This window comes from Scyliorhinus torazame, chromosome 2, assembly GCF_047496885.1.
Source record: "Scyliorhinus torazame isolate Kashiwa2021f chromosome 2, sScyTor2.1, whole genome shotgun sequence".
In the NCBI taxonomy this organism is placed as follows: domain Eukaryota; kingdom Metazoa; phylum Chordata; class Chondrichthyes; order Carcharhiniformes; family Scyliorhinidae; genus Scyliorhinus; species Scyliorhinus torazame.
Genome location: NC_092708.1, coordinates 317694094 through 317719841, shown reverse-complemented (window position 1 = coordinate 317719841; position 25748 = coordinate 317694094). Strand labels below are relative to the sequence as shown.

At 47.4% G+C, this 25748-nt stretch overlaps 1 protein-coding gene across 4 annotated transcripts in view; it reads right to left on the bottom strand.

Annotated features, from left to right (window-relative positions):
• The window catches only part of LOC140399936 (uncharacterized), a 237743-nt gene that overhangs the window by 139105 nt on the left and 72890 nt on the right, over positions 1 to 25748 (bottom strand). The window lies entirely within an intron of this gene.

The window sequence follows — 25748 nt, the reverse complement described above, 5'->3', positions numbered from 1 at the left end:
ACAAAATAGAAAATAACTCAGTATTAAATGTACTCAAGTAAACGAACATTCAGCACGATGACTCGTTTAAAATCAAAGGTTGTGAAGAAAGATTTCAGTGACTTGAAGTTTAGGAATAAAATGCATTAAAAAAAGAACTCTAGATCTGAAATGTAACATTGGAAGTTTGAACTCTTGGCCATAAGCTCTTTCACAACTTCAACGAGAAGTATCTACTTGGGATCAAGTGACAGAAAGCAACAACATAGCAGAACAAAACTAACAGCGTTGAGTTTTCCCAAATATTAGAGACAATTAAACAACTGCATATTTAGCCCATCTTGAGCTATTATCCATTATAATTCCATTCCTCTGGCATTTCCAATATAATTTTATATTCTTTATTTTCAAGTACTTACTAAACAATGTCATGTTAAATGAATTCACTGAGCAGTTTATTATTCCAATTTTCCCACCCACTGCTATTCTAATAAATCAACGCTCCTTTATTACTGGTATACTAAGCGGTGGAAAAATATCTGCTGCTACTTATCCTCTTGAAACTTTTCAGAATTTTCTACATGCATAACGTTCTCTGTAATTGATAATATAACTTACACTGCTCTGGCTTTTACTGATCCGCAAAAGGGAAGAATGCCAAACTTAAACAAAGTGGGCGAGATTCTCTGGCGTCTCCATGGCGTGTTTCTTGGCAGCGGGAAACAGCCTGCCGTTAGCCGCCGGCAGGAACTTCTGGTCCCACTGCTGTCAATGGGATTTTCCACTGAATCCATCCCACACATTGGGAAACCCGCGGCGAGGGTGGGCCGTCGGTAGGATCTAATGTTCCCGCCAGTGTGAAGAGCCAGAAGAGCTTGCATATTTACAGGGATATGCCTATACACACTTGGAGAAAGTTGGAGTTTTATGATTTTTTAAAAAATTATTTTATGTTACAAGGTTTGTGTTATAATCCCCACTAGCATCATGGGGAAACAATCATTGTACTCCATGTGGGACTTGTGGAATACGAGTTCCCTAGGTACGGAGGCGGAGGCCAACCACCTGGGGCTTGATAAAAGCAGGCCGAACTGGGAGTAAGATGCTGTGAGCATGTAATTGTCAATATGTAAATTAATTCATCTTCATTAACAACAGCTTCCTTGTGAGTTATTATATAGGTAATGAGGATTTAAAAACACTGCATTTTCCCGTCGATTTGCCTAGCCATCGGAAGTTCGTATTGAGTACGGTACGCTGCATCGTTTAAAATGTCATTGTTCGGTAAATTGGATGCCATCGATGCGGGGCTGGAGGATTGGAATCAGTATGCAAACCTCATGCGATACATCTTCCAGACATTTGGAATCTCAAAGGTTTGACCTACCTGGCTGCAGCGGATTCCAGGTCATTCGATGAACTCGTGGCAATGGTTTCAGACCACTATGACCATGAAACCGTCTATGATAATGCAACGGTACCAGTTTAACTCGGCGATACGCTCCACTGGTGAGTCAGCTACGGACTTTTTAAACTCACTTGCGGCAGTTGGCTGAGCACTGAGCGTTTGGGCCGTCCCTCTCAGAAATGTTAAGGGACGGACTGGTGTGTGGTATCAACCGAAGCTGTTAGCAGAAACTACGCTGGATTTAAAGCGTGCCACTGAATTTTCCCTATCGCGAACAAGTGGAGAAGGGTGTACAGGAACTACAAGGTTCTGATTATTATGGTGTGCACAGCTTGGGTCGCCCTTCCGTTAGGACTCTTTAACGGACACGGGATGGTGCGCGTCCGGCCAGAATTCCTCCAGTGGAGCAGCCCCTGAGGCAGGTTCGTGGCGGAGTTCGGTTTGCAGGCGCTGCCGCAGTCTGGTGGGACACCTCAGCCAAGCATTGTGGTCGAATGTCTCATGAAGGTCAGGGCCATCTGGAGCTGCCCAGGGCAGTAGCAGTGGTCGTCCTGGACAACAACGACGACTGCTTAGTGCAGTTGAACTGTGTTTCGACTCCAAGGGTCGCACCCATTCAGATTACATTGAAGGTTAATGAACACCCAGTACCAATGGAGATGGATACGGGGGCTGCCAGACCGGCACACCTTTCGATGGCCTCGTATAGGAATCATACTGCTGACCTGGCGGGATACCAAGGCTCGATTGAAAACTGTGGGGACCACCGTGATGTCGGTGGTGTATGGACAGCAGGTGGTCCCCTGCCCCTAGTGGTTTTAAATGGTCCGGGTTCCGGCAATCTTTACAATTTGTTGAATAAATATGCAGAGGTTTTTCAGGAAGGTCTGGGCAGGATTAAGGGTGCCAGAGCCAACATGTATGTCGATCTTACTGCTCAGCCCAGTACCTCCGAGCAAGGCCGGTTCCAAATGCGCTGCTTCTTAGGTGGACGCAGAACTACAATGGTTGCAAGACCTAGGAGTCATCCGACCCATACAGTTTGTGGAATAGGCTGGGCTGGCCAGGGGGGCTGTTCGTTTACAAAGCTTGATATGAGCCACGCGTACCTACAGGTGGAGCTTGACTCAGAGTCAAAATAAATACACATTGAGAATTGCTTGAATACACCCGCCTTCCATTTGGAATTTCATCAGACCTCTCAATAAACAGAGAGAGATGGAGAACATCTTACAGGTGTGAAAGTGTACAAACTCAGCAATAGCATGATGGGAAAAATAGCCAACTTATGTAACCAAGTATAAGAAAGCTGTGTCAGCTAAGTGCCAAGACCAGACCCTGACAAACTAGACAAAGCTAAGAATCCACTTAATCGTATCATACAAGGCCAGAAGAGGGAAAATAGTGCCTGACCTATGTAAAACCTGATAACAAAGCCACGATCTAGGAATGTCCTAATAACACAACCTCCTCATGACCTAGGTCCATCTGCGTCAAGGCATCATGAGGGCAGAGGTGAAAAACAAAATAGGACCACGTCTTAAATCCTCTAAAGACAAAATACTGCAAATAAGCCGAGTCAGGGTCTTTCCATGACAACATGTTTGATCAGAAGTTATGACTGTACTGACATTTTTGTACAAGGTCTGTTTTTGTAAAATGATACAGCTTTTGTATAAATATTGAACGTTTTCTCCATGTCTTTGCGAGCTTGAGAAAGAATGAGCAGGTTTGCCTTAACAGCTCTCTCTCTCTCCAACCTGTAGCCATACTGCATGCAGACTTTGGTCAATAAAGACGAAGTTAGTTTTATCGAAACCAAGTTGTAAAGTTGTTTTCTTCACAGTCTTGAAGTAGGAAAGATTTTAAAAGACGACAGTGGCGCTGCGAGCCCTCACCAATACCCTGAGTGGCTTCCGTGGGGGACCAAACAAGTGATCGAGCACGAACCCGGAGAGCGGAGACGGACGGCGCAACAAGGTAAGCTTTAACCTTGGTCTCTCTCTCTCTCTCGGATCGGTGCTGTGACCCCTCGTCCCTGACGGATAACGCTGACAGGTGACGGTGTTCAAATCTAAATTGGACTGTGAGTAAAGTTCTTAGGGTCTGGGACCCGGTTGTCGTTCGTAGCCTAAGGTCAGGGACCCCCTGCTCTTGTCTAGGACAGTGATACGCAGGCTTGGCCAGGTCAGGGACCAGATTTGGATTTTTGACTTTTAAATTTACAAGGCAGTTTTTCCCCATTTTTTTTCTCTTTTAATTTTTTTCCCCACTCCTTAAAAAGTCATGGGCCAGAGCCTGGACAAAACGGAGGACAATTCTCCCTTGCTTTTTATGTGCACCATGTTGCCTGATAAGGAACGCAATTTACGCCTCTTGTCTTCAGCTTTAAATAAGAAATTCGGATCTGAAATTTGGCCACTAGGTGGTACCTGGAATTTAGAAAACTGCACCGCGGCAGAGACAGCCATTTGGTCTCGGAATGCCGGAGCCAAATGGAAGAAATTAATTACCAAATGGCAAAAAGAATCAGACAGACGACACAAACTGTCCTTGTTAATGAGTTGGAGGGACAATGCACGTCGGAGAGGGATTGCTGATTATAAAGACGGAGAAACCAAAGACTGGGAAACGTTGAAATTCGAATGTGAACTATGGGACAGGAAAAATCCTAAGAATCAAAGGGGGGATAATACTGCATCAGGTGGTAAGCAGGTCGGAATAGCCCATCAGATTAAAAATCAGGAGGATCCTCCCACTACCTCTGGCATGCCGTTGTTTCCCTATTCGGTTGATACAGAGGAGGAGGAGGAGGAATTAAATCCCACGATGCCCCCATGGCCACCTCTTCCCACCTCCACGGTGCGGCAGCCCCGTTCTCACCCTCCCCCTTGTAACAACCTTGCTGCCGATAATCTCCCTGCTCCTATTACTCCCATTGCAACACGCACGCGCTCAAAAGCACCAACCCCCTTCCTCGATCAGCCCGTTACCTCTGTTAATCAGGCTTTCCAAGAATTAACTATCCGTACAGCACCGGTAGAGGAGCCTTTTCCACCACCACCTCCCCCTGCAAATTTTCCAATCCGACATCTCGTTAACCCTCGAGCGACTGATGACGACGACCAATTTATTGAGACATGGCAGGCTTTTAAACCTCAGGAGCTCTGTTTGATCATGGCTCACTGACCGTCACATAAAACGGACCCAGAGGGCTTTACTGAATATCTGAGGAGAACTGCGACTGTGTATGGTGCTACCCCTAGGGATCAGTATTCCCTTATTTTTTCATCCCTTCCCCCAGATTTAGGTGAGAAATGGAAACGAGAATTAGGGGATCATGGGACCACATGGGATGCATTTAAAACCAACAATCCATCAGATGAGGCTCAACTCGCTTTAATGTTCCCAGCACTTAAGCGTGCTCTCCATAAACCTGTAGATATCTCCAAAATTCTTGATTGTACACCCACTCCTAAGGAGGAGGGTCCTGAATTCTTTGACCGCTTTTGTGGAATTTACACTCTTTATTCCGGTGATTAGACTTTTAATGCGGGCTTGAAATCTCCCCAGTTCAATGCGCTGCTTATGCAGGTCGTGCCTGACCGCATAGCGACCAGTATTAAAACTAATAATATGGATTGGTCTGATAGCTCCAAATCCCACATGCGACGTGCTATCTCTTATTACTGGAGCAATGGCTGTGACAGAGAAGCTTTCGGAAGGGACCCTCCTACACCCAAAATAAAGTCGGAGTTTGTCCAGCGACCCCCTCGCAGGAACCCCCCACCCTATGAACGTCACCATGGCCCTCCCCGACCTTGTCCTCCAACCCGAGACAGTGTCACTTGCTTTAATTGCAGACGGACGGGTCACTACGCTAGGGATTGCCTTGCATCACGCAGAGACAGGGCACCCCCTCCACGGCGGTATGCTCCCTTCACTGACTCCAACCCCTATTGACTGGCCCGCTCCAATTTCCCGGTTCTCTCTGGCGACCACCCTGAGGAACCCACAGCTACAATTCACATTGAGGGTATTCCCGTCCCCTTCCTCATTGACACAGGGGAACTGCTTCTACGTTGAATTTGACATTAGTTAAACAGTATTGTTTTCCTCTCTCAGACGATTATGTGGAACTTTCTGGTTTTATGGGTGAGGGGGCTACATACCAACTCACGAAACCCCTTCTGGTTCAATTTAATGACCGTCAATGTTGTATTCCCTTCACTGTCACGCGTACCCTCGGTGTTAATCTTGCTGGCCGTGATCTGTTATGTCCCTTACAAGTTGAGATTGTTTGCCTTGACGACGGCGTCACGATCTCCACGGCTCCACAAGTCCAGCCTCGAAATTTACCCTTTTTTTTCACTCCCCAATGGTGGTCCGTTGATTTTGATCCCTTCAATTTTTCACCTCCCTTGCATGTTCCTCATCCACACGTGACCCTTTGCTATGACCACACGGGGTGCTCGCCCGATTTGGAGACCATCTACCAGGACTCCTAATAAAGTACCTAATAAAGTACACAAAGGACAGAGGCAGGTTAAGTTTCTGGGCGTTCTGATAAGCGCTACTGAACGTTCCCTTACGCAGGATCGTATTACTCCCATTTTGCAAACGGCACTTCCTACCTCGCCGAAGCAGATGAGAGCCTTTTTAGGTTTAGTGAACTTTTGCAGACAATGGATTCCGAATGTTACTGCTCATACTAAGGAGCTTACTCCTTATTCCTCCCAGAATTCACCCCTTAAGTTTGAACTACCCGATTTAGCGCAGCAATCTTTTGTTACTCTCAAGAACGCGCTGGCTTCCGCCCCGGCTCTAGGACGACCTCTTTAGGACAGGCCCTTCCAGTTGTATGTTAATGTCCTTGACCTATGTGCCACGGGTGTCTTGACACAGGAACATGGTGACCAACGCCGTCCGGTTGCCTACTATTCTACTAAATTGGATCCAGTAGCTTGTGGTTTGCCCCCCTGCACTCAAATTCTCACTGCTGTACATGTGTTAGCACAGGCAGCCTCTAATCTAACCCTTCATCAGCCCGTGCATGTGTATACCTCACACTCTGTTGTGGCTCTCCTTACATCTCAGCAGACCCAGCATCTGACACAGGCCCGCTTGAGCCGATATGAGGTCTCACTATTACAGAACCCATATCTGTCTTTCCATTACTGTTCCACTTTAAATCCCGCAGCATTCCTCGAACATCCCCCTGATGTACTTGTTGATCCACCACATGATTGTTTGCTTAGGAATCACTTCCTTACCGCACCTCGTCCCGATTTAACTGACCACCCTCTTGATAATCCTGATCTCACTTTTTATGTTGATGGCAGTTCTTCTATTTCCCAAATGGGTGTCCCGCAATCGGGGTATGCCATTGTTACAGACACTGACATTCTGGAAGCAGCTGCTTTCCAGATTCCAGTCTCGGCGCAGAAAGCCGAGCTATTCGCCCTTACTAGAGCTTGTGTTCTGGCCAAAGACCAAAGTGCGAATGTGTACACAGACTCTAGGTACACTTTTGGTGTCACCCACGATTTTGGCCGCCTCTGGCAGCAACGTGGATTCCTTACCTCTGCAGGCTCTCCCATTCTAAATGCTCTTTGGGTTAAAAATCTCCTCATTGCTATTCAACTTCCTCGTCAATTGGCTATCATTAAATGTGCTGCGCACACTTCCGGGGACACTCCTGTGCAATTAGGAAACGCCCGTGCTGATTCAGCCGCTAAGGCAGCGTCTGCATCAGCCTCTATGATTGTTCCCGCAGGGGGTACACAGGCTTTAAATCAGCTACCTATTCTAGCAACAAAGGGCATGCCAGAGTTAGCTGAAATTCAAAGGTTACAGAGGGACGCCTCTGATTCTGAGCGCACACTATGGAAGTCAATGGGGTGTTCGCACTCGTTGACACAAAACCTCTGGCTTACCCCAGTAGGTCAAGTTTGTGTTCCAGATTCGTTATTGCCAATACTTATTGATTATTTGCATTCTTGTACCCATCTTGGCAAGGAGGGAATGGTACAGCTACTTTTGAAAACTTGGTGGCACCCAGATCTGAATACAGCAGCACAAATGCGGCTGGATCGATGTCTTATTTGCATGAAAAATAATAAGGGTAAAGGCATTAAATGCCCTCCCGGAACAACCCCCTTGCCAGATGGTCCTTTTGCCTGCATACAGCTTGATTTTATTGAATTACCTAAAGTACAATGCTATAAATATTGTTTAGTGATCATTGATGTATTTAGTAAATGGATTGAAGCCTTCCCCACCACCAACTGTACTGCACATACGGTGGTAAAATTACTATTGACAGAAATTATTCCCCGATTTGGGATTCCCAGAATGATGAGCTCAGAAAATGGAACACATTTTGTGGCTCGAATCAATTCTGAATTATGCGAAGCACTCAAAATTAAACAACAACTGCACTGCGCGTATCATCCACAGGCAGCAGGAATTGTAGAAAGAGCAAATGGGACCTTAAAAGAAAAATTATCTAAATTGACCGAAGAAACTGGATTAAATTGGCTAAAGATATTGCCTTTGGCACTGTTTCACATGAGGGTTACTCCACATTCGCGGTCCGGACTGTCAGCTGCAGAGATAGTCTACGGTCGGCCAATGAGGACTCCCTGGGATGCCCATGAAGAACCCCTAGAGGGAGTAGACCTCCACGTTATGGGAGATAAAATGCTGAGTTATTTGAAGCAATTAACATTTTCTTTGAAGTTTCTCCACTCGCAGGTAAAACAGGCCCATCTCCCAGCAACAGCCGGAACAAAGATCCCTCGATATCCAGTAGTCAAACCAGGAGACTACGTGCTGATAAAGAATTGGGACAGAGAGAAGTTAGGGCAACGCTGGAGCGGCCCTTTTCAAGTATTGCTGACTACACCGACTGCCGTTAAACTCGAAGGACGTTCGAGTTGGGTACACCTATCGGATTGTAAGAAGATTGGTTCCAGCCCCAATGAGGACGCAGAATGAGGATCTTCATTATCACATTTGGACTAATTGGTCTTAGTGGCCATTCGACAGTAGGCAAACAAACTGACAAAGAGCTGCGTGCTAATAGCTTTCTATATATGTCATATATTTATGCTGACAGATTGAATGTAAGTAACTGTTGGGTTTGTACCCGTATCCCCATCCATTCCAAGGAGGGGCTACCTCTCCAATCACTCCCATTCCACTTAGCAGAAACAGTTGAGTGGATACTGCATCAAAACCGAACACAGGGGTTCGGTGGAGATATGAAAATTTGGAGATCGGCTGGCTATGGGATGACTAGATTTTCAGCCTGGTATCAACCTGGATATCCCCATGTTTCGAATCCCCCTGCCCTTACCATCCCATCGAGCACTGCGCAAGGATCCCTATGTTTTAGTAAATCAGGAGAAGGACCATCAATGGGGCAGAGTAGGTGTAATCTTACAACCGAATGGCAGGGACCGATACCAAACCTCTCCAACAAGGGTATGTTTGTTCTTGATTGGTCCAGGGTGTGGAATAAAACATCAAATAGCTCATGGACGAATAATTCCCAGGTACCCTGGATGACAATGGCTGAGAATTTTACGGCCTATAACGGGACCTATTTCATATGTGGCACTAAAGCATACTCCTGGCTTCCCAGAAATTGGACAGGGTCCTGTTATCTAGGATATGTCGTACCCTGCATGCACCACCTACTCTCCCTTAAACAACACTCCTCACGAATCAGGAGGACCATTAGTAAAACCGAGGAGTTCTTTATGATCGCCTTTCCACAATACGGAACAGGCAAGGCAGCAAATGAACTGATCCTTATGGCCTCGGCATTGGAACAACTGTCGAACATAACAGCAGCAGAATCCAGGGCAACCGGACGGGCACTAGCCGAGGTCTCGGCTGAGCTGGTGGCTGTCCGGACTGTGGCATTACAAAATCGAATGGCTCTGGATTATCTGTTAGTCTCGCAGGGAGGAACGTGTGCCATTATAGGTCAGGAATGCTGTACTTATATCCCAGATGCCTCTGAAAATATTACCAACCTAGCTGACCATATAAGAAGACAGGCGGATCAACTTCAAGAAATTGGCCAAAAATTTCACAATTATACCCCACCAGGTTGGTTAGGTTGGCTGGGACACGGATTGTTCGATTGGATCTTTAAGGCCTTCATATTATTACTATTATTACTATTAGCAATAGGATTGCTTGGATGCTTGTGTCAATGTATTTACACCCGTCTCCTGAATATCCCTATTTGAACAAATTGAGTGGTTGCCCTGATGGGACAACAGGAGGGAATGTGAAAGTGTACAAACTCAGCAATAGCATGATGGGAAAAATAGCCAACTTATGTAACCAAGTATAAGAAAGCTGTGTCAGCTAAGTGCCAAGACCAGACCCTGACAAACTAGACAAAGCTAAGAATCCACATAATCGTATCATACAAGGCCAGAAGAGGGAAAATAGTGCCTGACCTATGTAAAACCTGATAACAAAGCCACGATCTAGGAATGTCCTAATAACACAACCTCCTCATGACCTAGGTCCATCTGCGTCAAGGCATCATGAGGGCAGAGGTGAAAAACAAAATAGGACCACGTCTTAAATCCTCTAAAGACAAAATACTGCAAATAAGCCGAGTCAGGGTCTTTCCATGACAACATGTTTGATCAGAAGTTATGACTGTATTGACATTTTTGAACAAGGTCTGTTTTTGTAAAATGATACAGCTTTTGTATAAATATTGAACGTTTTCTCCATGTCTTTGCGAGCTTGAGAAAGAATGAGCAGGTTTACCTTAACAGCTCTCTCTCTCTCTAACCTGTAGCCATCTGCATGCAGACTTTGGTCAATAAAGACGAAGTTAGTTTTATCGAAACCAAGTTGTAAAGTTGTTTTCTTCACAGTCTTGAAGTAGGAAAGATTTTAAAAGACGACACAGGACTTGCCAAAAGTGTCCATTTACTTAGATGACATTCTGATTAACGGTTCCATGGAGCAGGAGCACTTGGTAAATCTCCAGGAGATACTCCGCCGCTTTGCCCATGGGAGTGCTCGACTAAAACAAAGTAAATGTGTTTCCGTGCCAAAGCAGTTACCTACCTTGGATACCACGTGAATAGTGATGGGCTGCACCCAGTTGAGGATGAAGTCCGGGCTATAAAAGCCCCCCCACCCCATGGAACAGCACTAAACTCCGGTCTATTTTGGGTCTCATTAATTATTATGGCAAGGTTATCCCAAATCTGGCCTCCCTATTGGCCCCATTGTATGTGTTGTTGCGGAAAGACCAGAAATGGTGCTTGGGCAGGTCTCGGGAAGAGATACTCGCAGCCGTAAAGAGGCACCTATCTTCCAAACAACTCTTGACACACTTTGACCCGGCTAGGCCCCTGATTTAAACGTGAGGTGCTTCTCCTTATGGCATCAGGGCGGTGTTGGTCTATGAGTGGAGTGGCGGCACGGAACGCCCCATTATGTTTGCCTCAAGGACCTTGGCGGAGCCGAGCGCCAGATCGCACAAATTGAGAAGGAAAGTATTGCTGTAATCTCTGAAATTAAGAAATTCCAGCAATATTTGTATGGTTGGCATATCACTAGCATAACGGACCACATGCCATTGCCTGGCCTATTCCGGGTGGACAACAATATCCCACCTACTGCATCAGCCAGGATCCAGTGGTGGGCATTCCTGCTTGCTGCTTATGAGTACACGTTTCAACACCGTTCGGGTACCAGGATCGCCCATGCGGATGCCATCAGCTGGTTGCATTTGCCCGCAAACCTGTGGCAAATTAGGTGATTGCGGCCTTGAATTTTATGGACATCTTATTGGTGATGGCTGTTTGAGTATGTGCATGGACGCAGTAGAACCCGACGTTGGCAAAGCTTCATCTTGTGTTACTCAACGACAGTATAAAGGAGGCCTTTCCACCATCTTGCGACCCTTCACTCAGAAGTTCTCCGAGGTATGTTTGGAGAGTAATATTGTGGAGTTCTCAAGGGGGTCATTCCCCCTCAGGGACGGGGAGCCCTGTTACAGGATTTTGACGCTCGCTACCCGGGGGCTTCAAAATAAAAATGTTGGCCTGGAGCTATGTTTGGTGGCCGGGTATCGATGGCAACATCGAGCGAATGGTACAAACCTGCCCAGCATGCAAGGAATTTCAGAATCTACCATCATCAGCGTTTCTCCATCCATGGGAATGGCCGGGTTGTCCATGGATTCGCCTCCACATGAATTTTGCTGAACCATTCATGGACTCCATGTTTTTAATCATTGTGGACAAGTGGCTGGAAGTTTTCAGGATGTCTTCCACAACGTCCAGGGCTACTATTTAGAAGCTCAGGAGAGCTTTTTGTACCACGGGCTTCCGGAGGTGTTGGTTACAGACAATGGAACTCCATTGACTAGCGAGGAGTTTGCCGTATTTATGTGGCGCAATGGTATTCGGCACATCTGCACCGTGCCATATTATCCTTCGTCTAATGGACTGACAGAGAGAGTGGTCCAAACTTTTAAACAAGATTTGAATAAGTAGTCGGTCGGGTCTATGGATATGCGGTTGGCATGCTTCATATTCAATTATTGCACAATGCCGCATGTGACCATAGGGATTTCTCCAGCAGAACACTTGATGGGGCGACGACTCTGGACTCGGTTCAGTCTTACACTTCCAAAGACTGGGGCAATGGTCGAGTGGCATCAGGAGTCACAGAAGAATCACTGCTGCTCCGGGACGCAGGAGCGAACGTTCCGTGCCGGAGACACCGTTTATACACAGAATTAGGGCGATGGCGGGCGTGCTGTGACTCCCAGGATTGGTACTGGATCTTTCTGGCCCGGTTTTGTATAGAGTTCAAGTCCAGGGAAAGACTCTTAAGAAGAATGGTGACTATTTGACCAGGCGTGAAGTCGCCTGTCGAGACACTGGCAATAATACTGCTGTCGCTACAGCATTGGCCACCCTTTCGGTCCTTCAGTTGAGGGCCCAGCCATACGGGTTATCACATAGCAAGAGTGCTCTAACTCGGATTCCAATATGGATGAGGAGATATCCTCGCCGGCAGATACCTCTGGCAACGAGGCCCCTATGGTTCCCCTTCAGCGGCCCACCAGGAAGCGCTGTGCAGAAACCTGTTACACTCCACCCGACCCAGATCCACCACAAGTAGATGCTGAGCCGCAGGCTAAGCGACACAAAAGGCCTCTGCCAATGGCAGCCAAACTCAGGGCCTGGTCAGACCTATTCTCCCAGCAAGGTCTGCACTGGGAGTGAGATCATGTGTTAAGTATGTAATTGTAAATATGTAAATAAATTCACCCTCATTAACGATAGCTTCCTTATGAGTTATTATAGTAATAATGGGTGCGATTTAATGGCGGTGTTGCACCCGGCACGGATCCGGGCACGCCGGTTAAATAGCGAGAGAGGCCAAAATGGGGATCTGAGTGCAAATCATTCGCGATCTAACTGGCCCACTCTGGTGGCGGGTTCCAGCTCCCAACCAGACATGGCAAGACTACCAATTAGGACCAAGTTCTGTAAGATTAACAAGACACAAATCCAATCTAACGGCCTCCTGGAAACTAACAGGCTCCCTAGCGAGTGATCACACGGGCAGTGTTTGTGGTGATGTGCATCAATGTAAGTACATGTAGGCTAGCTAGACACTAGAGGGAGCACCAAAGACATCACACACACACACACTCAACCAATAGATCAGGTAGATAGGACACGACCAATGGACATTCACGATACACACGGAGGTGACACGACCACAGGGGGGCATTACACCAACCCATATATAAAGGACACCACACACATGATCTGTCTCTTTCCAGTGGAGACAGTCAGTGAGTACAGACACAGGGTTGATTCAATATTACACCCACCACGTGGATTGCAGCAACTGGTTAGTCAGTCTGGGTAGCTATAGTAGGAATAGCAGTAGTGTCAAACCCGAGTAATAGAAGTGTAAATAGTTTAATAAACATGTTGAAGTTATCTCCACGTCTGAACCTTTCCTTTGTCAAGTGCACCACAAGGAAGCCGCTTATGTTACACCTACAACATAACAAATCAGTGTTTAGCACTCCTTTTTAAAAGCAGGCACAATGACTGCTGAGGGAAGCTGAGGAGGTGAGTAGCCATTTCCATTCCCCAGCATGCAGCCCAGGACCGTTGGAGCTGCTGCCCCAGTGCTTGGGCGGGGGGGGGCTGGGCATCATAGGTCGGGCGTTACCCCAGGGCTGGAGTGGCGAGGGACATGGCATCTGCGGGACTTACAAACCATCATCGGCATTGTGCATACCCATAACATGGAACAGGGGCAACTGCAGCTGCTGCCTGTCTGTCCTACAATCACTTCCACGATAGAGTCCTGTTCTTGGTTATATTGTCATGAGAATGTCGCTTTAAGAAATGGTTAGCTGTTCATGTTACTGCAGTGATGTCAGAGTGTGGGTGGAGCTGAGCTCTGGTTCTGCTTTTTAAGTTTCACTTTGAGAAAAGATTGGGTGCGTCTGTCTTTTTGGTTTCGTTTTGCAGTGTGTTGCAGCTGAGGTCAGAAAAAGCAGCTGTACTGTTGATCTCTCTGCCGTGAAGGACTATCTCGTGATCATTTGGTGAATTCAGGAATTTAAATGTTTTCAGTATTGAATGTAAACCCTGATGTGCTTCTGATTAAAGGTTGTTAAGTCTTTTGGATGTTAAAAGGACAGCTTAAAGGATTACTTAGTGTTGTATTCTTTGGGGGTTATTTTTGAATTAATGGTTGCTAAGATATTCACTGTTTGTTTTAAAAAGGTTAACTTGAGTTCATAGAATAAACATTGTTTTTTTTTTTTTTAATACTTTTAAATTTCTGCTGTACCACACCTCTAGAGTGGGCCGTGTGCTCCCCATACCACAATCTATTAAAAGTTGTGGGTCAGGTGAACTCCATGATACACTTTGGGGTTCTCTAAACCCTGACCCATAACAATATGCTGAACATAGAACATAGAACATTACAGCGCAGTACAGGCCCTTCGGCCCTCGATGTTGCGCCGACCTGTGAAACCACTCCAAAGCCCATCTACACTATTTCCTTAATAGAACATAGTCTATAGAACGGTCACTTCAACTCCCTTTGACCGTGAGCAGCCTCTAGCTGCACAGCTGAAAGATACTGCTAATAAGGTATTCGCATTGTTAGTTATGGGAGCACTTTCCAGCTCATGTGGCTGTGTAGGATGTACCTGCTGACTGCTCCTGCTTTGGCTGGACAGTGCCTGCAGGCCTAGTATTTGTTTGCTGCTGCCTCTTCTGCTTCTGTGGCCGGGAGTCAAGCAAGGGGAGGATTGGCTGGCCTACTACATGTAGTAGGCCAGCAAATCCTCACTCCTCTCTCACTCCTCTGCTATGCTCTGTGTTAGTGTAGCTTTCAGGTAATGATTGTTCCTGTCTGGAGAGTCTGCTGCTCGGAGCTGCCAGAGGGGGAGAGAGATGAGTGACTCAACTGCTGTTAATGCCACTTGGAAGCTATGTCTGCTTGTTGTTGTCTCTTTTGCTTCTGTTGCCTGGAGTGAGGAAGATGAGAGGGTAAGGTGCAACTATTGCCAGTGCTGACAAAGGGTAAGGGTGGCAGCTGATCCAACTGATCAACTTGCTGCAGGTATGAAGACCTGTTCTTGCATCTTGCTGGTGCTTTGGTTGTACTGCTGACTGTTCAATGTTTCATGTTTGAAAGCGTGTGTTTCCTTGCTACCGCCTCTTTTACTTCTGTGGCCTGGACCAAGGACTGGGTGGAGTTGGTGACCAGAAGCCGGTACTACAGGAGGAATACTACTGGCGGCTCGCTTCAACTGACCAATTTGAAGGTTGTGAAGAAATGTCTTTGTAGATTGCTTGTGGCTTTATTGTGTGCTGGTGACTGTTTGCTGTTTCAGGCTTGGGAGCCATGCAAATTGCAGCTGTCTTTTTGTACTGTTGCTTGATTATGTTTAATGTTCAGAAGCCATGAGCTTCCTGTTGTACTGTTACTGTTTACTGTTTACCCCCTGGAGGCTGACTTCTTGTTTGCTGCAGTCCCTTTTGCATCTGTGGCCTGGAGTCTGGAGCCACTGCCAGTGCTGGAGAGGGGGAGGTGGTGCTCTCTCACTTCCGCCATCCTCTGTGTCGATGTGACCTTTCTGGTATATTGTTCTGCACACCCCTGAGCGACTTTCTACTGATGCGGGTCTACTGCTGGAGGGGGCTGCGGAAGTGGGGGCGAGTTCTTGTGCTATTGACTGTTTACAGTTTGATGACTGGAGGCCGTGCATTTGTCAGCTGCAGCCCCTTTTGGCTAAAGTCCAGGAAGTCGCGCCCGATATGACACTTAGAACTTTTTCCATTAAATCGCACTCAATATCTTTAGAACAGGATTCAAACAGCATTATTGATAACTCCCCTTGAAATGTCACCAGAGACATAGGGTGCAAACTACCGGCCGAGACCCGCCGGAACCGGGACACAATGCGGCTGGTAGATCCTGGGAGAGGCCTCCCCTGGTATTTCCGACGGCCATTATATCTCGTGAGATCTAACCAGATCTCACAGGACGCACGTTCTGTGTGCCCGCCCATTGTGGGTGGGATCCAGTCTCGCATGGCTAAGATCCAACAGCCACCCGGCATCTATCTGCCTCGCTGAGTAGACCAATTCCAGGCACCGTTTCGTACTGGTCCCCACAAACGGGGACCAAGCTGAACAGTACCTGGGGGGTGTCCCAGGCAATCGGAGTGCTCCGGATGGTCCCAGGTTGCACTGCTAGGCTGGCAGGGGCACTGCCAAGGTGCCAGGCTGGCATTTTGCCCATGATGGGATCAGGGACGGGGGTGTCCTGCCCGTGTGAGGTGGGGTGCGGGAGTGAGGGGGTCGACGATCCCCTTATACGCAAGTTGGAGTGTTGGGGTGGTCTGGGATTTGCATAGGCGGTGGATAGATCAGGATACCATTTAAAAATGATGTCCCAATCTCTTCCTGCACAGAGCAGGGCTTCTCTGTGCAGGAAATCAAACTGTGTGCTGCCTCAGGGAGAGCATTCCCCGCCGGGGCACTAAAATAAAAGAATGCTGATAGATAGCGGGGATGTTCCCGGCACTTGACCCCACTAATCCCACCCAGAAAGGATTCTATTTTATTTTAGTTAGATCGCACCCAAAGTCTATTCACAGTAATTACTGATAAGATGTAAGATATTTACACAAATTATTGAAATATAACTCTGTCATAAAGAAATAGAAGGTAGTGATGCCTCCATAATACATAATTCACTATTCTATTTTCAAAAAGCACTCAGAAATTGCTCATAGTTCTCGTCCATAATCAGTTAATGAATATAAAAAACCTTTTTTTGTATGTAAGACAGCAACAAAATAAGAGATATTTTCAAAATTCATTCCACAGAGCTACATAATAGCAGAACCTGCAATTTGTGACATGTTAAAACGGCAACCTAACAGGAAAAGAGGGGATCATTTTAACTCCCAAAAATGTGTGGGCTGGGTTGGGTAAAATCGCAAACCCTACACAACCAAGTTCTAACCCACTTTCTTCTGGGTTTAACAGAGGCACTACCAGGAGTGGTTAGCTATTTAAATATTATCATAAAGCTGGAAGACTCACAGCTAACTTATCTTATAGGTTTCACTGCTGTCAATGGGGTTTCCCAGGCCCTGGAAAGCCAGTAGATCAGATAAGGTGAAGACAGTTACAGGGAAAGGTTAAGTGCCTTTACGGCACAATTTGAGTGCTAGGAGGAGCAGCAATGTTCCCTCCTGACCCCTCACTTCCATTAGTTGCTGAAAGCTCCTTCCCTGTAATTGCAGCCTGTTTCAAGTGTCCCCGCACAACTGGAAGCCAAGCCTACTAATCAAATTGCCTGCTGAGCAAGTTGGCATGAAGTAAAATCAAAAAGTTGATTGCCTGGTTGAAAGGCTGGTGTGGCAGAAATGGGTTTTGATTCATGGACTACTGGCACCAGTACTGGGAAAGAGGGAGTTGCTAGAACGGCCTTCACATGAGCCCCCCTGGGACCAGTCTCCTGGCGAGTCGCCTAACTAGTGCTGTGGGAAGGCTTTAAACAAAATAGTGGGGAGAGCGGAAGGTTAAAATGAGGGGGATTTGGAAAGTTAAAGAGGCAGGACAAGAAAATAGTGCAGGACAGCGATGCAGGTAATGGTAGCAAGGAACGTGACAGAATCATAGAATCCCTGCAGAAGGAGGCCATCCGGCCCATCGAGACTGCACCAACCCTTCAAAAGACCACCATACCTAGGCCCAATTCCCCACACTATTCCTGCAACCCCACCCTAAGGGGCAATTTAGCATGGCCAATCCACCTAACCTGCACATCTTTAGATTGTGGGAGGAAACAGAGCACCCGGGGGAAACCCATGCAGACACGGGGAGACAGTTGCCGGAGGTCGGGATCGAACCCAGGTCCATAGCGCTGTGAGGCAGCAGTGCTAATCCCTGTGCCACCGTGATGACAGGAAGGGACAAATCGTACAAACATACGAGTGCAGCAGCAAACAGGGTAGGGAAAGGTTTTAACAGAGGGGGGTGAAGGGTTCAGGTTAAGGAATATTTAGAAATCTAAAGACAAGAGTTGAGACAATAGAAAAGTATATAAATGTGAGTAAAGACAAGGTAAGTGGGACAGGAAGGGACAGAGAGATTAGTGGTAATACGGCATCAGAGTAAGGTCCAAGTAGGGAATCATAGTGAAAAAAATTGAAGTCACTTTATTTGAATGCATAGTGCATCCACAATAGAATAAATGTAGCAATGACCAAGTGGATATTCGTGAGGAAGGATCTTGGTTCAGAAAATGAGGAAGTAGAATCAGTATGGATGGAGATTAGGAATAACAAGAGGTCCATAGGGGAGGCAGTGGCATAGTAGTATTGTCACTGGAGTGGTAATCCAGAGGCAACGCTCTTGGGATATGGGTTTGAACCCCACCAGGGCAGATGGTGAAATTTGAATTCAATAAAAAAAATCTGGAATTATAAGTCTAATGATGACCATGAAACTATTGTCGATTGTTGTAAAAATCCATCTGGTTCACTCATGTCCTTTAGGGAAGGAATCTGTCTTCCTTACCAGGTCTGGCCTACACGTGACTCCAGACCCATAGCAATGTGGTTGACTCTTAAATACCCTCAGGGATGGGCAACAAATGCTGGCCCGGCCAGCAACGCCCACATCCAATGAATAAAGAAAAAAAAAGAAAACGCAGCAGGGAATAGTTTATAGGCTCCCCAACAATAGTTGTATCAATGGACAGGGCATTAAACAAGAAATTATTGGAGCTTGTAACAAAAGCTTCATATAGGCTGGACCAATCAACTGACAAAGGTAGTTTGGGAGACAAATTTGTCGAATGCATTTGTGAGTTTTATGAAGCAATACATTGCAGAACCAACTAGAGATAAAGTATTTTAGATCTAGCGTGTGTAATGAGACAGGGATAATTAGGAATGTCACAGTAGATGATCCACTGGGAAATAGTGATCATTATACAATTGAATTCCACATTTAACATACTCCAATCACAAATAAGAATCTTAAACAACGCCAATTCCTAGATATGAGAAGAGAGCTGGCGATGTTTGATTGGATAGATATATAGCAGTAAATAAGCAATGGGAAACATTTTAAAAAGTGTGTCCTCTGTGCCTGCCTGGGCCCCATGTCCTGCCCATCCTTGCCTATGCCCCCATTCTCGTCAGGCGAGGGCTGGTGTTCATCCTCCTCTTCCAGCACGTCGCCCCCTCTGCTGAATACTGTTGTGGAGGACACAGGTCGCCATGATGTGGGCGACCCTCTCAGCATCATACTCAATAGCCCGTCCAGAGCAGTCCAGGCACCTGAACTTCATATTCGGGTCAAAGCACCGCTCGATCTGCAGGTGCTCAGAGGGGGACATTCATCCCATCAATCAACCCGTGGACACGCGGCATGTCAGAGATGGCGGCGAACCCCGCTGCCAGTGCATCCTAGTGGGCTCGGTCCACATTGAAACAGTGTTTACTGTACGTGCGTTCCGGAACACATTGGCGCTGCTATCAAGCTGACGGTGTTGTGCCTAAAATCACAGTGCGTCTTTCACCCGTATACAATGGACAAATGACCACAAGTTGTTTGGTACAATAATATACTTTATTCACAAATACAAATTGTTAATATTAATCAATCACACACACATGCAAGTTGAACTCTAGGCTAATTCACTCAAGAAAGACCTTAACTTAACTTCCAGGTGACTGGCACGTACTGGACAGATATGGCCTTATCTGAGATCCATTGTCTGGCAGTGCTGGAATTATGTTGCTGGTCATCCTCGTCCTCGGCTCTGGTCCTTCTGTCGGTGGCGTGGATGGTTTTCCTCTTGGGCAGTGAAAGGGTCACCATTGTTGTTAGCTATCGAGCGCTGCAGTCGAGAGAGCGAGTGTTGGCTGCGCAGCAACTGAGAGTTTTTGCGCCCTTTTGGACAGTCCCTGTTGAATATCCAATTCTTGGGCTTGATCACCCTGATCCATCATATCCAATTAAGATCCGCCACTTGATGGCAGGGCGGGTCCCAATTTTCCATGCCCGTGGGGTCCAAGGCACATAGGCCTTTCCAAATAAGGAAACAGACGCCACCAAGTCTGCCACTTAATGTCTATTTCCATTTCAAGCCCATTGTCCCGGGATGGCTTTTCAACAATCTTTTTCCTGGACTGTTAAAAATGTCTGAGCTGCAGCTTTTTGTGTATCTACAAGCTGCAGCTTGTCCGTCCCTGAACTTCGCCACTTTTCCCAGCGTCCTTTGCGGGACACCATTTTAGGTGGCCACAACGGAGAATTGCGATTTGACATCAAATCAGCGTCCACCGCGATTTCTGCGTCGGAAATGATTCTCTCCCCAATCGCGTTTCCCGATTTCGACATCAGCCGACAGAGTATCCCACTCAGTCTCAGGAACGGAGAATCCAGCCCGATGTCTTTCAAATATTCAAGATGAAGGGGCTTCTGAGGATTAATGAGAAGTTGCTCCCCCAGCTGAGGAATCGAGAACAGGGGGCTGTTTCAAGAGAAAGGGACGATGAATTAGAACGGAGATGAGGAGAAATGTATTCACTCAAAGGGATGAGAATTTTGGAATTCTCTTCTTCAGAAGATTGTGGATGTTCCATCATTGAATGTATTTAAGGTTGGGAAAGACAGATTGTTAACCTGTCAGGGAATTAACGCAGGGAGCTGGCGCGAAAGTGAAGCTGAAGTCCATGATGAGCCATCTTCGTTCTGAATGACGGTGCAGGCTCGCCGGGTCATATGGCCTTCTATAGCTCCTGTTTCTTATATTCTTAAGTTCCAGGTGGGAACCCGGACAAAAAATATGCACACTGGTAAAACCCCAGAGTGTGACTGTTGTGTTATGCTTCTTCATTAGCATAAGCTGCTTCCTTGATGTATACTCTGACAAAGGAAGGTTCAGACTTGGAGATAGGTTTAACACATTTATTGAACAGTTAACAATTTTCCTACTTGAGTTCGACTCTCCTGCTGATCTTACTATAGTAACTCAATCTAACTAACCAGTCTGCTCTAATCCATGCGATGGGTGTGATGCTTCCTGATCTGCCCCTGTGTCTCTCATTGACTGCCGCCTGTGGAAAGAGAAAGAGCATGTGTGCCCTGTCCTTTTATATGGGTTGCCCCATTGTGGTAGTGTCACCTCTGGGTGTGTCTTGACTGCCCATTGTTCATGCCCTATCTTACTGACCTATTGGTTGAATGTCTGTGTGTCATGATGTCTCTGGTGCTCCCTCTAGTGTTTATTTAGTCTTAGTGTATTTGCATTAACCCTTTGTGTACCTAGAGTGATGCATATCAACACATCCCCCCTTTTTTCGTGTTACATATTTTCTGTACTGTGTTAAAGAAAATTGAACAAAATAGGTAGATAAGTGATGACATGTACAAAACATGATGACAGTGATGATTATACAATACCAAATAATATGTACGAGTCCAAAGTTCATGAATTAATATGGTCGAGTGGCTTTCTTGTTTTGTTGGTGAAGTTGCGATGTTGATGGTGGCATGTCCTTGTGAACGCCGTCAGTGTCCCTGTGCTTAAGGAACCAAGAAGTGTTCAAATCACTTTGTTGTCTTATTTGGACTCTTTTTTTTCGATGCTTGTGGTAGCGATGTAGTATGTAATCAGTGTCGTCCGACCTGGACTGTTTCTTGTGATTGCGATATTGATGCAGTACGTCATCTGCCTTGAAAGTGGTTTGCTTGTTCGTAGTGGAGCAAACACATCTGCCTTGAAAGCTGGTTTGCTTGTTCGTAGTGGAGCAAACTTGAACCGGTGAGATTTGCTGTCATGCCATAGTATGGAAGTACTCTTTGCGAGTGTTAGGAGCTGTGCTGTTACATTGTCCTGCATTTGCAGAGTTGTACCATGTCGTTCGTACCAGTCGTTGTTCCAATGCTGTTGTTTTTGTCGTGCTGGTTGTTGATGTTGGTGCCTTTGGTACACTTCTTGTTGTTGTCTTTATTGTTGTTTTCATAGGTTTTGACATTGAGATGACGTACTGCATCAATATCGCAATCACAAGAAACAGTCCAGGTCGGACGACACTGATTACATTTGTTGCACTCAATGACCACACCGAGTGGAGAATTTGAGTATTTCACAAAGTTACTTGTGTCAGTGTCCTTTGTGGCATCTGCTGTTTCATTGAGCGTGCCATCTCTGGGGCGGGATTCTCCGACCCCACACCGGGTCGGAGAATCGCTGGGGGCTGGCGTGAATCCCGCCCCCGCCATGACCCGAAGTCTCCGCCACCAGAGATTCAGCAGGGGCGAGAATCGCGCCGTGCCGGTCGGCAGGGCCGGGAATCGCACCGCGCCAGTCGGCGGGCCCACACCCGCCGATTTTCCGGCCCGCGATGGGCCGAAGTCCCGCTGCTGGAATGCCTGTCCCGCAGCATGGATTAAACCACCTTTTGATCGGTGGGACAAGACGGCGCGGGCAGGCTCCGGGGTCCTGGGGGGGGGGGGCGCAGGGCGATCTTACCCCGGGGGGTGCCCCCACGGTGGCCTGGCCCGCGATCGGACCCACCGATCCGCGGGTGGGCCTGTGCCGTGGGGGCACTCTTTTTCTTACGCCTTCGCCATGGTCTTCACTATGGCAGAGGCGGAAGAGACACCTGCGCATGCGCGGGGATGACATCAGCAGCCGCTGACGCTCCCGCGCATGCGCCTACCCGCGTCGCCTGGCGTAGACCTTTCGGCCCCGGCTGGCGTGACGCCAAAGGCCTTTCCCGCCAACCACTCAAGGTGAGGGCTTGGCCCCTAAAGGTGCTTCTCCGCACCTTTGGGGCAGCCCGACGCCGGAGTGGTTCCCGCCATTACATTACGCCGGAACCCCCGCCCCGCCGGGTAGGGGAGAATCCTGCCCCTGATTCCTCGGCGCTCCCCGTCTGGAGTCATGTCCAGTTCATTGGAATCATCTGTGGCTTGTCGAAGCTCCCCGTCTGGAGTCCTTTCTGGTTCACCTGAATCAACTTTGGTTTCTTGACACTCCCCGTCCGGAGTCATTTCAGGTTCACTTGAATCATGTGAGGTGTCACTTGCATCATCTGAGGTGTCTTGATGCTCCCCGTCCGGAGTCAAAACATTCAGGAATGCATTTTCCTGTGGAGAGGCTCGAGTGGATGAGGTTTGAATTAACGTGGTGTCACTGGATTCACCAGTAGCCTCACTTTTTAAAAAATATATATTTTATTCAAAATTTTTGGCCAACCATAACAGTACATTGTGATCTTTCACACAGCAATATAACAATATAAATAACAATGGCCAGTTTTTTAAACAAGAAATAAATAATATATAAACAACATCAAAATTTAAAAAAAAACTAAATGGCAACTGCCTTGTCCCAAATAAATACCCTCCAAAAAATACAATTCAGCCGTCCAGTATACAATTACCTATAACAACAACCTATACATATTATACTTATACACTAACATCCCTGAGAGTCCTTCTGGTTCCTCCCCCCGCACCCCCCCCCTCCCCCAACCCCCGGGTTGCTGCTGCTGTCTTCTTCTTTTCCATTCCCTCTATCTTTCTGTGAGGTATTCGACGAACGGTTGCCACCGCCTGGTGAACCCTTGAGCCGATCCCCTTAGGACTAACTTAATCCGTTCCAGCTTTATAAACCCTGCCATGTCATTTATCCAGGTCTCCACACCTGGGGGCTTGGCTTCCTTCCACATCAACAGTATCCTGCGCCGGGCGACTAGGGACGCAAAGGCCAAAACATCAGCCTCTTTCGCCTCCTGCACTCCCGGCTCTTCTGCAACCCCGAATATAGCCAACCCCCAGCTTGGTTCGACCTGGACCCCCACCACCTTCGAAAGCACCTTTGTCACCCCCACCCAAAACCCCTGTAGTGCCGGACATGACCAGAACATGTGGGTGTGATTCGCTGGGCTTCTCGAGCATCTCGCACACCTATCCTCTACTCCAAAAAATTTACTGAGCCGTGCTCCAGTCATATGCGCCCTGTGTAACACCTTAAATTGTATCAGGCTTAGCCTGGCACACGAGGACGATGAGTTTACCCTACTTAGGGCATCAGCCCACAGCCCCTCCTCAATCTCCTCCCCCAGCTCTTCTTCCCATTTCCCTTTCAGCTCATCTACCATAATCTCCCCCTCGTCCCTCATTTCCCTATATATGTCTGATACCTTACCGTCCCCCACCCATGTCTTTGAGATCACTCTGTCCTGCACCTCCTGCGTCGGGAGCTGCGGGAATTCCCTCACCTGTTGCCTCGCAAAAGCCCTCAGTTGCATATACCGGAATGCATTCCCCTGGGGCAACCCATATTTTTCGGTCAGCGCTCCCAGACTTGCAAACGTCCCATCTACAAACAGATCTCTCAATTGTGTTACTCCTGCTCTTTGCCATGTTCCAAATCCCCCATCCATTCTCCCCGGAGCAAACCTATGGTTATTTCTCATCGGGGACCACACCGAGGCTCCCGTCTTTCCCCTATGCCGTCTCCACTGCCCCCAAATTTTCAGAGTAGGCACCACCACCGGGCTTGTGGTGTATTTCTTCGGTGAGAACGGCAACGGCGCCGTCACCATAGCTTGTAGGCTAGTCCCCCTGCAGGACGTCCTCTCCAATCTCTTCCACGCCGCTCCCTCCTCTTCTCCCATCCACTTACAAACCATTGAGATATTGGCGGCCCAGTAGTACTCACTTAGGCTCGGTAGTGCCAGCACCCCCCTATCCCTACTACGCTGCAAAAATCCCTTCCTCACTCTCGGGGTCTTCCCGGCCCACACAAAACTCATGATACTCTTCTCAATCCTTTTGAAAAAAGCCTTCGTGATCACCACCGGGAGGCACTGAAACACAAAGAGGAATCTCGGGAGGACCACCATTTTAACCGCCTGCACCCTCCCTGCCAGTGACAGGGATACCATGTCCCATCTCTTGAAGTCCTCCTCCATCTGTTCCACCAACCGCGTTAAATTTAACCTATGCAATGTACCCCAATTCTTGGCTATCTGGATCCCCTTGTTACCTTCCTCAGCGGTAAGTCCTCCATTTCTCTGCTCTGCTCCCCTGGATGCACCACAAACAACTTACTTTTCCCCATGTTCAGTTTATATCCTGAAAATTCTCCAAACTCCCCAAGTATCCGCATTATCTCTGGCATCCCCTCCGCCGGGTCCGCCACATACAACAACAAATCGTCCGCATACAGAGATACCCGGTGTTCTTCTCCTCCCCTGAGTACTCCCCTCCACTTCCTGGAACCCCTCAATGCTATTGCCAGGGGCTCAATCGCCAGTGCAAACAATAATGGGGACAGAGGACATCCCTGCCTCGTCCCTCTATGGAGCCGAAAATACGCAGACCCCCGTCCATTCGTGACCACGCTCGCCATCGGGGCCCTATACAGCAGCTGTATCCATCTAATATACTCATCTCCAAAGCCAAATCTCCTCAACACGTCCCACAAATAATCCCACTCCACTCTATCAAATGCTTTCTCGGCATCCATCACCACCACTATCTCCGCTTCCCCCGCTGGTGGGGGCATCATCATTACCCCTAGCAGCCTCCGTATATTCGTATTCAGCTGTCTCCCCTTCACAAACCCAGTTTGGTCCTCATGGACCACCCACGGGACACAATCCTCTATCCTCATTGCCATTACCTTGGCCAGAATCTTAGCGTCTACGTTCAGGAGGGAAATTGGCCTATAGGACCCGCATTGCAGCGGGTCTTTTTCCTTCTTTAGG